General features: G+C 33.9%; 1 protein-coding gene and 1 long non-coding RNA gene across 6 annotated transcripts in view; one reads left to right on the forward strand and one right to left on the reverse strand.

Moving 5' to 3' along the window:
* LOC120412388 (sodium channel protein 60E) overlaps window positions 1-13,259 on the forward strand; it is a 384,347-nt gene that overhangs the window by 103,994 nt on the left and 267,094 nt on the right. The gene's annotated exons all lie outside the window — the stretch shown is intronic.
* On the reverse strand, window positions 1,106-1,953 carry LOC120426806 (uncharacterized). Its single transcript, XR_005606756.2, has 2 exons — window positions 1,508-1,953; window positions 1,106-1,403 (listed from the first exon to the last, which is right to left on the reverse strand). It is a non-coding gene; the product is annotated as an uncharacterized LOC120426806 (long non-coding RNA).

Raw genomic sequence — 13,259 nt, forward strand, 5'->3', positions numbered from 1 at the left:
GTCGTCGCGAAGAAGGTCCTTTTCGCAATCCCCTGCAAAGTTCAAGTGGGGGGAAGGTTCGTGGAGTTGTTGAAGGGGAAAAGGTTATTGATAGCTACACCAGAGAGAGTGGGGAAGGTCGTCCTTTTATGATGAATTTTGGTGCGACTCCTAGGGGGAGCGTTTTTATCCGGCGTGTGAGTGGAGAAAATTGGAGGAAAACGGCCAAAAAGGACGACACGACGGTGGTGACGGTGCGGTTATGTTTTCAAGGGGAAAACATTTAGCTGCGAAAGAAAAATATGTATTTAGGATTAGGGAAATTCGGCCGAAGGGAGACAAACATCGGCAAAATGTTTGAGGAAAGTAGAGCAAATTTGGGTTATCGAAAATGCTGATTGATATTGAATTTAAAAAGAATGCCTCTAAAAATATTTCATGCAAATGAAGTTGAATTACTATGCGTAATTTGGATTTTTTCAAATAAGTTTTCATTTCGTCAAATTTCCTTCTCAGTTTAAATCAGTTTGGTGAATTGTTCTTCTTCAAGGTCTAAAGCTGGCACGGGCACCAAGACTGGCACATCTTCAAATTGAATATAATTCGTGCAAAATTGGCGATTTTCAGAATCAAGATAGCAAGTTTTTTCTTGTAGCCCACCGGCTAGGTTCTCACTCACTTGGATTAATTTGTTTGCAAAAAAGCCCGAACGGTACTACATAGCACTGATAACGATCCGTTGGATTTTTTTTGCTGGCAATTTTGCCAACCTCTAATCGCTTGCTTGCACTGAATATTCATATCTTTCTTTTTTCATGAGTATGCTGCATGTGGAGATACACGCAACCGAGATCGGCAGAAAATTGCGAGGGATCCCTCCCGAAACGAATGAAGAAACCTCTCGGGCTCGGACAGGCGAGTTTTACCGCACGATGCTTGTGAGGGAAATCCACAAAAAAAAGCTTCACGCCGGCAACTGAACTTACACCCACACATGCATAACTTCTCACATGTATTGGTGGCATAACGTGTATCCGCAGTGTGAATGTATTGGTGAATCAATGCTGTCTGTGTGTTAGTGAGGTCTGCTGAAAAAATATTCCTCGCCAAATTAATAAAATTCAAGTCAAATTTATAAATTTTATTCACATTATTTCACAATATACAATAATGCACTTCAACACTATTCACTTGTCTTCCTTTTATATTTCCGCGGTGGTCCATATGCGTAACTGTTTGTCGTTGGCTCAGCAAACTCGAAGCAGTCACCTCCAGCCGCATCAAATCCGGCCTGGTGACCGTGCTCAGAATAATCGACGACTTGGCCATCCGGCACCATACGCCTTGACGTGGCCACCGGGACATAGCCCGTGGTCTTCCTGCAGCCACGGCCAATCTTACATAAGCTTCGTGTTTTGCCGGAGCTGAAATGAAACGAAGAAAAATGAAGTTTGAGTCAACTTAATTAAAACAACACAAAATAAAAAAAACAAACAGCTCTCAAATCTTTCTGCAAGCATATACTTACTTGAATTAAAGATATTTGGACCACAACGAGATTTCTGGTTTGTTTAACTTCGGTGAATTCAATCCGATTGTACCGGTCAGCCGGCAGCGGCCATCGTGGCCACACAAAAACGCCACTTGCTCGAGTGGTGGTTATCGGCAAACTGTCACTTTCTTTGTGCGTCACAAGGTACATAAACCGTAGCGGGTATGCCAGATAACATTTGAACATAAATTAAATCTAAATAAAAAAAAATATTATATTAGAGATCCGAATGCATTTGTTGAAACAAATTTGCTCGAGAAATAAATCAATAAATTTTCTAAGAAATTTACCCAATAAGTTCAACAATAGTACTTTTCTAATCCGTTTGAATGATAAATATTTTATGAGCAAAAAAGCACCATACCTTCATTATCCATTTACATGGCGATTCGTCAAGCGATAATTATTGTTCTCTCAGAACAAGAAAAGTATTAAAAATGCACCAAAATTGGCACTTTAATTCGCACAAAAAAACTATCAAATATGACGATATATAATAAATCAAAACAAAGTAAAAGGATAAAAAATAATCGTAAAAAAATCCATTCATCACGTACGTTTTGAAAACGTCAAATAAAGTAAGATGGATGGAGTTTTTGTTCACACTTAGTTATTTTTTCTTTTATGTTGTCTACTTGACAAAATGTAAAAATTTCAAAATAAAATTTCCAAATATTAAAATAAGTCTCTTGGCAATTTTTTAACACATCAGAGAATCTGTCAAAATATCCAAATGTGATGCCAAAATGTCAAAATGTCAAAATGTCAAAATGTCAAAATGTCAAAATGTCAAAATGTCAAAATGTCAAAATGTCAAAATGTCAAAATGTCAAAATGTCAAAATGTTAAAATGTCAAAATGTTAAAATGTCAAAATGTCAAAATGTCAAAATGTCAAAATGTCAAAATGTCAAAATGTCAAAATGTCAAAATGTCAAAATGTCAAAATGTCAAAATGTCAAAATGTCAAAATGTCAAAATGTCAAAATGTCAAAATGTCAAAATGTCAAAATGTCAAAATGTCAAAATGTCAAAATGTCAAAATGTCAAAATGTCAAAATGTCAAAATGTCAAAATGTCAAAATGTCAAAATGTCAAAATGTCAAAATGTCAAAATGTCAAAATGTCAAAATGTCAAAATGTCAAAATGTCAAAATGTCAAAATGTCAAAATGTCAAAATGTCAAAATGTCAAAATGTCAAAATGTCAAAATGTCAAAATGTCAAAATGTCAAAATGTCAAAATGTCAAAATGTCAAAATGTCAAAATGTCAAAATGTCAAAATGTCAAAATGTCAAAATGTCAAAATGTCAAAATGTCAATATGTCAAAATGTCAAAATGTCAAAATGTCAAAATGTCAAAATGTCAAAATGTCAAAATGTCAAAATGTCAAAATGTCAAAATGTCAAAATGTCAAAATGTCAAAATGTCAAAATGTCAAAATGTCAAAATGTCAAAATGTTAAAATGTCAAAATGTCAAAATGTCAAAATGTCAAAATGTCAAAATGTCAAAATGTCAAAATGTCAAAATGTCAAAATGTCAAAATGTCAAAATGTCATAATGTCAAAATGTCATAATGTCAAAATGTCAAAATGTCAAAATGTCAAAATGTCAAAATGTCAAAATGTCAAAATGTCAAAATGTCAAAATGTCAAAATGTCAAAATGTCAAAATGTCAAAATGTCAAAATGTCAAAATGTCAAAATGTCAAAATGTCAAAATGTCAAAATGTCAAAATGTCAAAATGTCAAAATTTCAAAATGTCAAATTGTCAAATTGTCAACTTGTCAAGTTGTCAAATTTTCAAATTGTCAAAAAATCTTTTTGTCAACTTGCCAAAATGCTAATAGGTGAAGATGACCGAAGACAAAATTTACATTTGAACAATTAAACAATTAAACAATTAAACAATTAAACAATTAAACAATTAAACAATTAAACAATTAAACAATTAAACAATTAAACAATTAAACAATTAAACAATTAAACAATTAAACAATTAAACAATTAAACAATTAAACAATTAAACAATTAAACAATTAAACAATTAAACAATTGAACAATTGAACAATTAAACAATTAAACAATTAAACAATTAAACAATTAAACAATGAAACAATTAAACAATTAAACAATTAAACAATTAAACAATTAAACAATTAAACAATTAAACAATTAAACAATTAAACAATTAAACAATTAAACAATTAAACAATTAAACAATTAAACAATTAAACAATTAAACAATTAAACAATTAAACAATTAAACAATTAAACAATTAAACAATTAAACAATTAAACAATTAAACAATTAAACAATTAAACAATTAAACAAAACAATTGGTTTGAGTCATGTCGATCTTCCACCTCACTGATAGATGAATTTGTGCTGATTGACTCAAACAAGCACGCACGCATACATCAACTCATCACCGACTTGCTAGATGCAACTGCGCGTGAGTGTATGGTGTTTGCGAAATAAAATTGAAAGCTTTTCTTGTAATGGTATGTGTGAACTATTAAGTTTGTTTTGAGCGTGAGGGATTTCCGTACGATTTGAACGTTGTCCCGTTCAATTCAATTTGGGAGGGCCACCCTCACGGATTTCTCGTTTGCGTGTGGTGAGCCGCATGTTAATCCATCACCTCTCGCTTCGTTCCAAAAGCCCGAGCGACCGGAAATCAAATATTCCTTGTTCAGAGAAGAACCCGGGCACAAGACCTTGGCCACCCCCACCCCACCCAAAAAAAAAGGCCCGACCAAAGATAAATTTGCAGTCGGTGCAAAAATATTCGGTTTCCTCCGGTGGTAATGCCTGAGGTTTATGTGGAAAGCGGATGAAACTCCCCCTCACACATCCATGATATGGCATAATCTTTTCCTGTTTGTGTGGGTGTGTGGCGGCTGGAGCAGGAAAAGAGGGCTTCCGTCTTTTTTGGGTTTGATATAAGATACAGCACCTACTCTCTAGAAAAGCTCTGACCCTGCTGGCTTAGTCGGTGTAGAGCAGCAGGCTGAACTGGTTGGCTGTTTGGGAAAAAAAGGAAATCTGATTGAGACAGTGTGTGAGTGCTGTCATGAATGGTTCCCAGAAAGGAACGGCGGAAACCGCACCCCGGAGACGGATTGTTGGACCGGACACTAAGCCGATTAGCAGGATAAGTTTTGGGATGGACTTTAGAAATCGCTTAGTAGCTTTACAATTCTTTATTCTTTTTTCAAATCTTTGAACAAAAATCTAAGATTTTTTTTTTGTTTGAATTTCAATAATATAATTGTAGTTTTTGCAACAAGTTGCAAAATGAAGATTTTTTTCAGCATTAGTCGTACATTTCTCCAACGAGGTTTACCGAGTTGAATAAATACGACGAGTGATAAAAAAATAAAGTTTGGCTACGAGTTGCTCACCCTTTTTTTTTGCAAGCCTAGGAAACGTTTTTTGAATCTAATTTTTTGTCAATCATCCATGTTTTTCCATTCTGTAGAGAAAAGTAGGCCGTTTCGTCGCTCAAGAAAGACAGTGAAGGGAAGTAGTTTTACAACGGTATTCCAAAAAGTAATTTAATCTATTAATTTTATGACACTAGTAAAATCGTGTTCTAAATTTATATCTTTTCATATAAAATTGGCATGTGAATATTCGCAAAGCGATCTCACCAGGTTTTTTGGCAAAATTTCTAGTTTTTGTTTAATTGATTTTAAAGAATCATCTGTTACCAAACGGTAAATGAAAAAGAAATAATTGCAAGGAGCACCTAATCTCTATGAACCAGCCAATCACACATGATGTTAAATTGTTATTTCGGTAAATAAAATGAATTGTATCGAAAATTCGCAATTCTGTATCTTGAGAAGACAATTTATGAACGACTAGGTGTCTTCTGCAAAGTTGTGTTAGGAATCATCGATATAGGTAATTCTCTACCCTCTTCGATTTGCGTGAAACTTTGTCCTAAGGGGTAACTTTTGTCCATGATCACGGATCCGAGGTCCGTTTTTTGATACCTCGTGACGAAGGGGCAGTACGACCCCTTCTATTTTTGAAAATGCGAAAAAGAGGTGTTTTTCAATAATTTGCAGCCTGAAACGGTGATGAGATAGAAATTTGGCGTCAAATGTAAAATTGGACGCCCGATTTGATTGCGTACTCAGAATTCTGAAAAAACGTATTTTTCAAATATAGTTTAATTATTCTGACTATAAAATAAATAGTTTGAAAAAAAAGTTAAATAAGAAATTTAATTCACTGCTTAAATTTGTAAGGCTGCAAAATCTCTTTAAAGAATTTTGGCGAATAGTTCAAAAACTTACTTTCAACAGTATTATACTTTTTATGAAATAATTGTTCCTGTTTGAAATAATGCTCAGAGCAATTCTCTACGGAATCGGTCTTTTGTCTTTAATTTTATTTTTTGTATTTTTTAATCCGGCTGAAACTTTTTTGGTGCCAATGAAGCCGTTTTGCATCATTAGTTCGTTCATATAATTTTCCATACAAATTTGGCAGCTGTCCATACAAATATGATATGTGAAAATTCAAAAATCTGTTTCTTTTGAAGAAATTTTTTGATCGATTTGGTGTCTTCGGCAAAGTTGTAGGTATGGATATGGACTACACTAAAAATATAATACACGGTAAAAAAAAATTGATTATTTTTAATTTCACTTTCTTCACTAAAACTTTATTTGCAAAAAAAAACACTATTTTTTTAATATGTTTTAGAGGACATCAAATGCCAACTTTTCAGAAATTTCCAGAATAGGCAAACAATCTTTGACCGAGTTATGAATTTTTGAATCGATACAGATTTTTAAAATATTGAAATATCGGTCGCAAAAATTTTTCAACTTCAGTTTTCGATGTAAAATTGAGTTTGCAATCAAAAAGTACTTTAGTCAATTTTTGATTAGGTTATAGCCATTTTTAGGTAACTTTTTTGAAAATAGTCGCAGTTTTTTATTATTTTAAATTAGTGCCCATGTTTGCCCACCTTCGAAAAAAATATTTTTGAAAAGCTGAGAAAATTCTCTACATGTTGCTTTATTGAACTTTGTTGATACGACCCTTAGTTGCTGAGATATTGCCATGCAAGTGTTTAAAAACAGGAAAATTGATGTTTTCTAAGTCTCACCCAAACAACCCACCATTTTCTAATGTCGATATCTCAGCAACTAATGGTCCGATTTTCAATGTTAAAATATGAAACATTTGTGAAATTTTCCGATCTTTCCGAAAACAATATTTTAAAAAATTTAAAATCAAGACGAACATTTAAAATGGGCCAAATATTCAATATTACGCCCTTTTGAAATGTTAGTCTTAATTTAATTTTTTTGGAAATATTGTTTTCGAAAAGTTCGGAAAATTTCACGACTGTTTTATATTTTAACATTGTAATTCGGATCATTTGTTGCTGAGATATCGACATTAGAAAATGGTGGGTTGTTTGGGTGAGACTTAGAAAACATCAATTTTCCTGTTATTAAACACTTGCATGGCAATATCTCAGCAACTTAGGGTCGTATCAACAAAGTTCAATAAAGCAACATGTAGAGAATTTTCTCAGCTTTTCAAAAATATTTTTTTCAAAGGTGGGCAAACATGGGCACTAATTTAAAATAATGAAAAACTGCGACTATTTTCAAAAAAGTCACCTAAATATGGATTTAACTTGAAAACGGTGCACTTTATCAAAAATTCACTAAAGTACTTTTTGATTGCAAATTCGATTTTACATCGAAAAATGAAGATTAAAAATTTTTGCGACCAATATTTCGATTTTTTGGAAAAATCTGTATTGATTCAAAAAATCATAACTCGGTCAAAGATTTTTTTTCCCTATCTGGAAATATCTGAAAAGTTGACATTTGATGTCCTCTAAAACATATAAAAAAATAAAAAAATTAAAAAAAGTTTTTTTTTTTGCAAATCAAGTTTTAGTGACAAAAAGTGAAATTAAAAATCACCAAATTTTGTTTTACCGTGTATCATTTTTTTTCAGTGTAGTCCTTATCCATACCTACAACTTTGCCGAAGACACCAAATCGATCAAAAAATTCCTTCAAAAGATACAGATTTTTTAATTTTCACATATCATTTTTGTGTAGACAGCTGCCAAATTTGTAAGGAAAATTATATGAACGAACTAATGATGCCAAATGGCTTCTTTGGTCATACCAAAGGCACCAAAAAAGTTTCAGCCGGATTAAAAAATACAAAAAAAAAATCGAATGACCGAATCTCAGAGGATTGGTCCATGAAATTTGAACTGTTAAGAAAACTTTGCACTACGTTTATTTATACATAAACAATTAAATTAAAAAAAAATCTTTTTACAAAATTCTTGTTTTGGAAACACAGATCGGAAAAAGGCGTGCAAGTTAATTTTATTGCATATTTTGAAATTATTTTGTTGGTTTTGTTCAGACTGTTTACACTGCCCATGTTCGCATAAATGTCCCATATGCAAAAACAGCAAGCTGAGAAAAACGCATTTGAAGTTTGTCCCACACATAAGGCTACGTGTTAAGTTTTCGCGAAAAAACTGGATTTCCTCCAGATTTCTAGAACAAAGTACTGGATGTTATAGGCTTTTTTGAAAGAGCACACAATTTCGAACCAAACTGCATCAATAACTCAAAAACGATAAAAATGCATATGGGACATTTATGCGATCAGGGGCAGTACAGTGCTGTACAATATATGCAAGCTGTCGTTTCCAAAATTGATGCTAAACCTACCTCACTTTACCTCCAACATCACAAATCACTCCTAACACAACCTGCAACTCATTTTTCAATCTTTATTACTACACAAGTTCGAGAACCTAGAGGCTGGTAGCCCACCCACTTTCCGCGACGATTTACCTCACTATCTAAATTCTATGCAGACATTTATCTGCAACCATTACGTAACACATTCCGGCAGGCAAAGCGTTCTCGTTTCTTGGACGAAAAAAAAATCCTGAAATTTCTCCCTCACCTTGCGGGCACGCAAGGGCAATCTTCTAGGAACTTCAACTTGGAAATGGCAACTCGAGTGCCGAGGCAAAATGGCCAATTTTCATGCGAAATATGCTAAAGCGATTCTTAATTGCTGCTCTTCGTCATTTTTTTTTGCAGTAATTATGCTGCTAATTAGTCGTACGATTCAAAGTAGGCATCATCCACTTCAAAGGAAATCTTGGCTCGGCGCGTTTGCAAACCAGCGTGGCAGTGGCTCTTCAAAAGCCCCCTCTAGCTCAAATCAGAACTTGACGTTGTTGTGACGGCGAGCTTTTCTCCGAGGGGGGGAAATCTACGCGCCAAGTGCTAATTCAATCAAAAGGTAACACTTTGGCGTCTTTTGCCGGTCCAGACCATTTCAATTGGCTTGTCAAGGCGTCGCCATCGCTTGGTTTCTAGGAAGGAGAGTCACAAAAAATAAATAAATTCGAGAAAAAATACCTCCTTCTCTTGCCGAAAAGGACACTCATCATCATTCCAGTCGAGTCCGGGCCGTCGGCAGCTCTTCACTTTCAGGCACGGAACGACAGGTGACTGTGGGTGTGTGTGAGTGAAATACGAAAAGATGTTGACGGTTTTTCGTTTGAAAAGAATGGGATTTAATCCGTATACCAAGAAGTAAGAACAAAAGCATGCTCGGAAAAGTGTGAGAGAGTTATCCAGTTAGAAGCACGAAAGGATTGGCTGTGTTTTGTTAAAAAATAAAATTAGATTCCCTATGACCAGAGAACTATATTGCGTCAATGGTTCATCCAGAGAATTTGTGAAATAAATTGATAATAATCCATTTGCGCAAAAGCTTTGTCTTTGAAAATTTTATTTTTTATATTTTTTAGGGATTAAAAAGAAAAAGAAATAGTTATGATCCAGCAACGGCAATTATTTTTTGAAAAATCCTAAAATATTATTTTTTTTGATTGAATGCTCGAAGAAATTCTTTAAATGTAAAACCGGCTTAAAATAAAAAAAAAATGATAATATTCTTCTTTTCTTTTATCATTTTTTTTTTGATCGAGCTCAAACTTGGTGGCAAGCAAGAATACCAAAATATGACCCCCTCTTCCTTTTTCATAACCCTAGAGATTCTCAACATTGCGGACATTTGGGAATTGACGATTTTTGATTCTAGAGATATCGCAGTTGGAAAATTGAGGTTTTTCATAACTGTCGCGAAAAAAGGCGAGACACTTGAGCCCCGACAACTATTCGATTTGCGTGAAACTTTGGGGAAAATTTGATTTCTTATCAAATCTATTTTTTCCACATCTCGTGCACAGAAAAAAAAGTTGAATTTTGGAATGTTGAAAATTTCGTAGGTTGAATATTACCTCTTTTTTTGAGGAATATTACATAAAAAATGTGTAAAAATGCGAACTTGATGAATATTCATCAAAAACTGGTGAAAATTCATCATTTTCTGGGGTAAAATAATTTTAATAATTTTAAAATTACCATCATTTTTTTCAGTGTACGAACAAAGTTGTGTTCTCTAATAATTTGGAGCCTGAATGGTAATGATTTGGAAATTTAGAGTTAAATCGGGCGTCCAATTTAACATAAAAGTGCTTTTAAAGGTGTTCTCATAATTCTGAAAACGAATATTTCATCGAAATAATGCAATTAATGTTCTCAAAACTTTGCCATTTTTTATTATTCAAATTTAATATAGTTTTCGAACCTGTCTTCGGATTATCGTATCACAAATTCTTTGGCTTATTTTTTATTGTCGAACTTAAGTATGACTCCAAAATTCTATTCAAATTTGATTAAAATTGGGTAGTAGAGCTCACAATTAATTTTAATATAAGAAAATGTAAAGATACGACTTTTTTGTCCGTGAAATATCGGATAATTCAGTGGTCTTCAGCCAGTTGAACATAACGGGCCATTTTGAAAATTTGCCGTAAAATCGCGGGCCGCATGTGAAACACAAATAAAAACTACTACAACTTTACATTTTGCACAACTTTTTCATATGTTTTCAAAAGGAAATTAAATGTTTTACAATTTTAAAATGTAAACAAAATATACTTTTATAATTCCTTCTAGTGAATTTTCCTGTGAAAAAAAAATTATGTTTATTCAATTCGATAACTTTATTCTTTTAAATTATGAGTTAAGTTATGTTTCACAAAATTTCAATTTTTTTTAAAGTTATCTCTTTTCAGATTGAAACATTTTGCTACTCATTTCAAATATTTTTCAGTAATTTGAATGGATGTTCAGAATAAAATCTAATAGAACACAAAACTGTTTAATTTAATTAAAAATTACATAATAGAAATTATGTTTTTGCTAAATAATGAAAATTATGATTTACTCCGAAAAATCAGTGTTTTGTTGTTGAAAAAGATTCAAATATCAAAGTCTTTACGACCTGGTTGGAAGAAAACTAAAGCTATTAAAAAATATATATATTCCAGTTTAATCTTCACTAAGCAAATGTGAGAGATACAAAACAATTAACTTTTTTTTGAAAATATGATTGATTTAAAAAAATATTTGAAATGTTCTTTTTCATCAAACTGTTTAACATTAGAAAGAATATTTAAATTTAAATAAAAATCTCTTTTCAACTGACTGTCATTTGGATCACGATTTTTGTGTAATTATTTGTTTTAAATTCGATTCAATTATGTTCTATTTTTAATACAATTGCATTTAAAATCAATTTACCCAAGTTAGTAAAATTTCTGATCTCTGATTTCTGATAATTTTGGAAGGAAATTTAGCGAATAAGTCAAATAAGCGAAAGTTAAATAAGTATCGCTTTTTGTTTTCTAGACATCATTTATCACGATTTCAATTTTTTTAAATTATGGTTATAATTTGTATATCCTACACAACTTGATACGAAGAATTCTAATTGGGCCGAATTCCAAATCAATTTAAAGACCACCCCGCGGGCCGCAGTTTGGTGACCACTGGGATAATCGATGATTCAAACTTTCCCATAATTTCACTGCCGGCCAACGTGTATTGGATTCGTAACACAGTCTTTTTGGGACCAAAAGATGCCAGCAACAAAGAAAAAAATCAGGTCTAACCAACCAGAAAAGAAGCCCGCTTGATAACTCCAAAGGACACGAGGACATCACGAGATGCTGCTCACAAACTTGTGACTTGTGATGGAGCACAGCCAAAGAGCTGTGACTTATGAATGAAAATTAAAACACGTACCGCCCGGGCTGGTTCGTGACAATGACGGCTTATTCGGCAAGTGGCTTCTTTTTGTGTGTGCTTGAAGAAGCAAGAAAAGCTCTCCCGGGAGCTTTGCACTAGGATTCATTCGACTTAGGGAAAGATGTTTGAACAGGTTGGCAGGACTGTGGATCTGCGATAAAGAAAGAGTGAAGATTTGAGTTATTTATTCAATTATACGGTTTGAACGAGTTGAATTTATGTTAATATTTGTGTTGCTTTATTTCTTAAAAAATATGTGATGGCTAATACAAGATGATACCAGTATAAAGATAGAAATTTAATTAATTTAAAACCTCAATTTAAAAATATATAGAAGACCAGTTGCTGGCATGACCCCGGCTTGAAAGTCATACCGTCCCACTAGACTGAAAATGGCAGCTCCCAAAATGACGCTGCTTGATTTGACCGCGGTCTTCCCACGGCAGTGGATCCCCAATCCGGTGGCAAAATGACAAAAAAGCAAGCATCATCCTTCTTCATTCACGTTCTCGTCATCCGTTCTGCCAGCCAGGTGCAATATGAAGAAGCATTTTCCAGCGAAGGGATTCCCACGGAGTTGTTAATATTTTTTGCTATCTCTGTCATACAGTGGTCCCAATCCGTCATCCTACGTGGCCAACGAGGCTGGCAACCGTGACTGGCATTGTGCCACACCTGGAAATTTGGGTAAAATGACAATCAACGCAACATTTTTATTTTCGGAGATTACTGAGAAAATGTTTGTTTGATTTTGAAAATTTAAGTTTAATTAGAAAATGTAATGGTCAACAATTGTCACGCTACCCTTTTCGCGTCAGGGACAATGCAAACGACGACGAAGGTACGCCGCTCGTCGAGCCTGTTGACAGCTCGTCATAATAAATGAGGATTTATGCCAGTTTTGCAGATTTAAACTGGGAACGTTATTCTACACATTGTATTAACGATTTTTCACGGTACGGTTCTCGAGCGCCACGTCCGGGAAGGCTTTTTACCGACATTGAAAAACTCGTCTGAATAATTGGCTTCCGGGGTGGTAATTCGACGATGGGGGACTTGAAATTTGGTGAAACATTGTTGTGTTGGAAATCTGTACTAGAATGATGATTAATTCTAAAAGAGTAGTTTAAATTTGACTTTTCGTCTCACATTACTGAATCGGTTGGATAAACTGAGCCCAAATCCCAAATATGGAATCGTTCGTGCAAACATAACTTCAAAGCCACATCCAAACCCAAATCCAATCAGAGCCCCGATTTCATTATCATTTCAATGACCTCCGGAAAACGTGATCCTAATTCCCTCAACGATACATGGACCCTCGCCGTGACCACAAAAGTAGCAATCCAAACAAACACTTTGCCCCAAATAATCTCCATTTTGGCTCATCTAAGAACGCGTTTGCCAAAACAAGCACTAGTTAACTTCGATCCGACCAGACCGGCCAAACCAGGTCAACCGAGATGGCGGCTTAATCTGGCTAGTTGGCCCCACTCCACTTGAACCGAACTGGTGAAAAGTGAAAATGTACAACGCTT

This window comes from Culex pipiens, chromosome 3 (assembly GCF_016801865.2).
Source record: "Culex pipiens pallens isolate TS chromosome 3, TS_CPP_V2, whole genome shotgun sequence".
In the NCBI taxonomy this organism is placed as follows: Eukaryota; Metazoa; Arthropoda; class Insecta; order Diptera; family Culicidae; genus Culex; species Culex pipiens.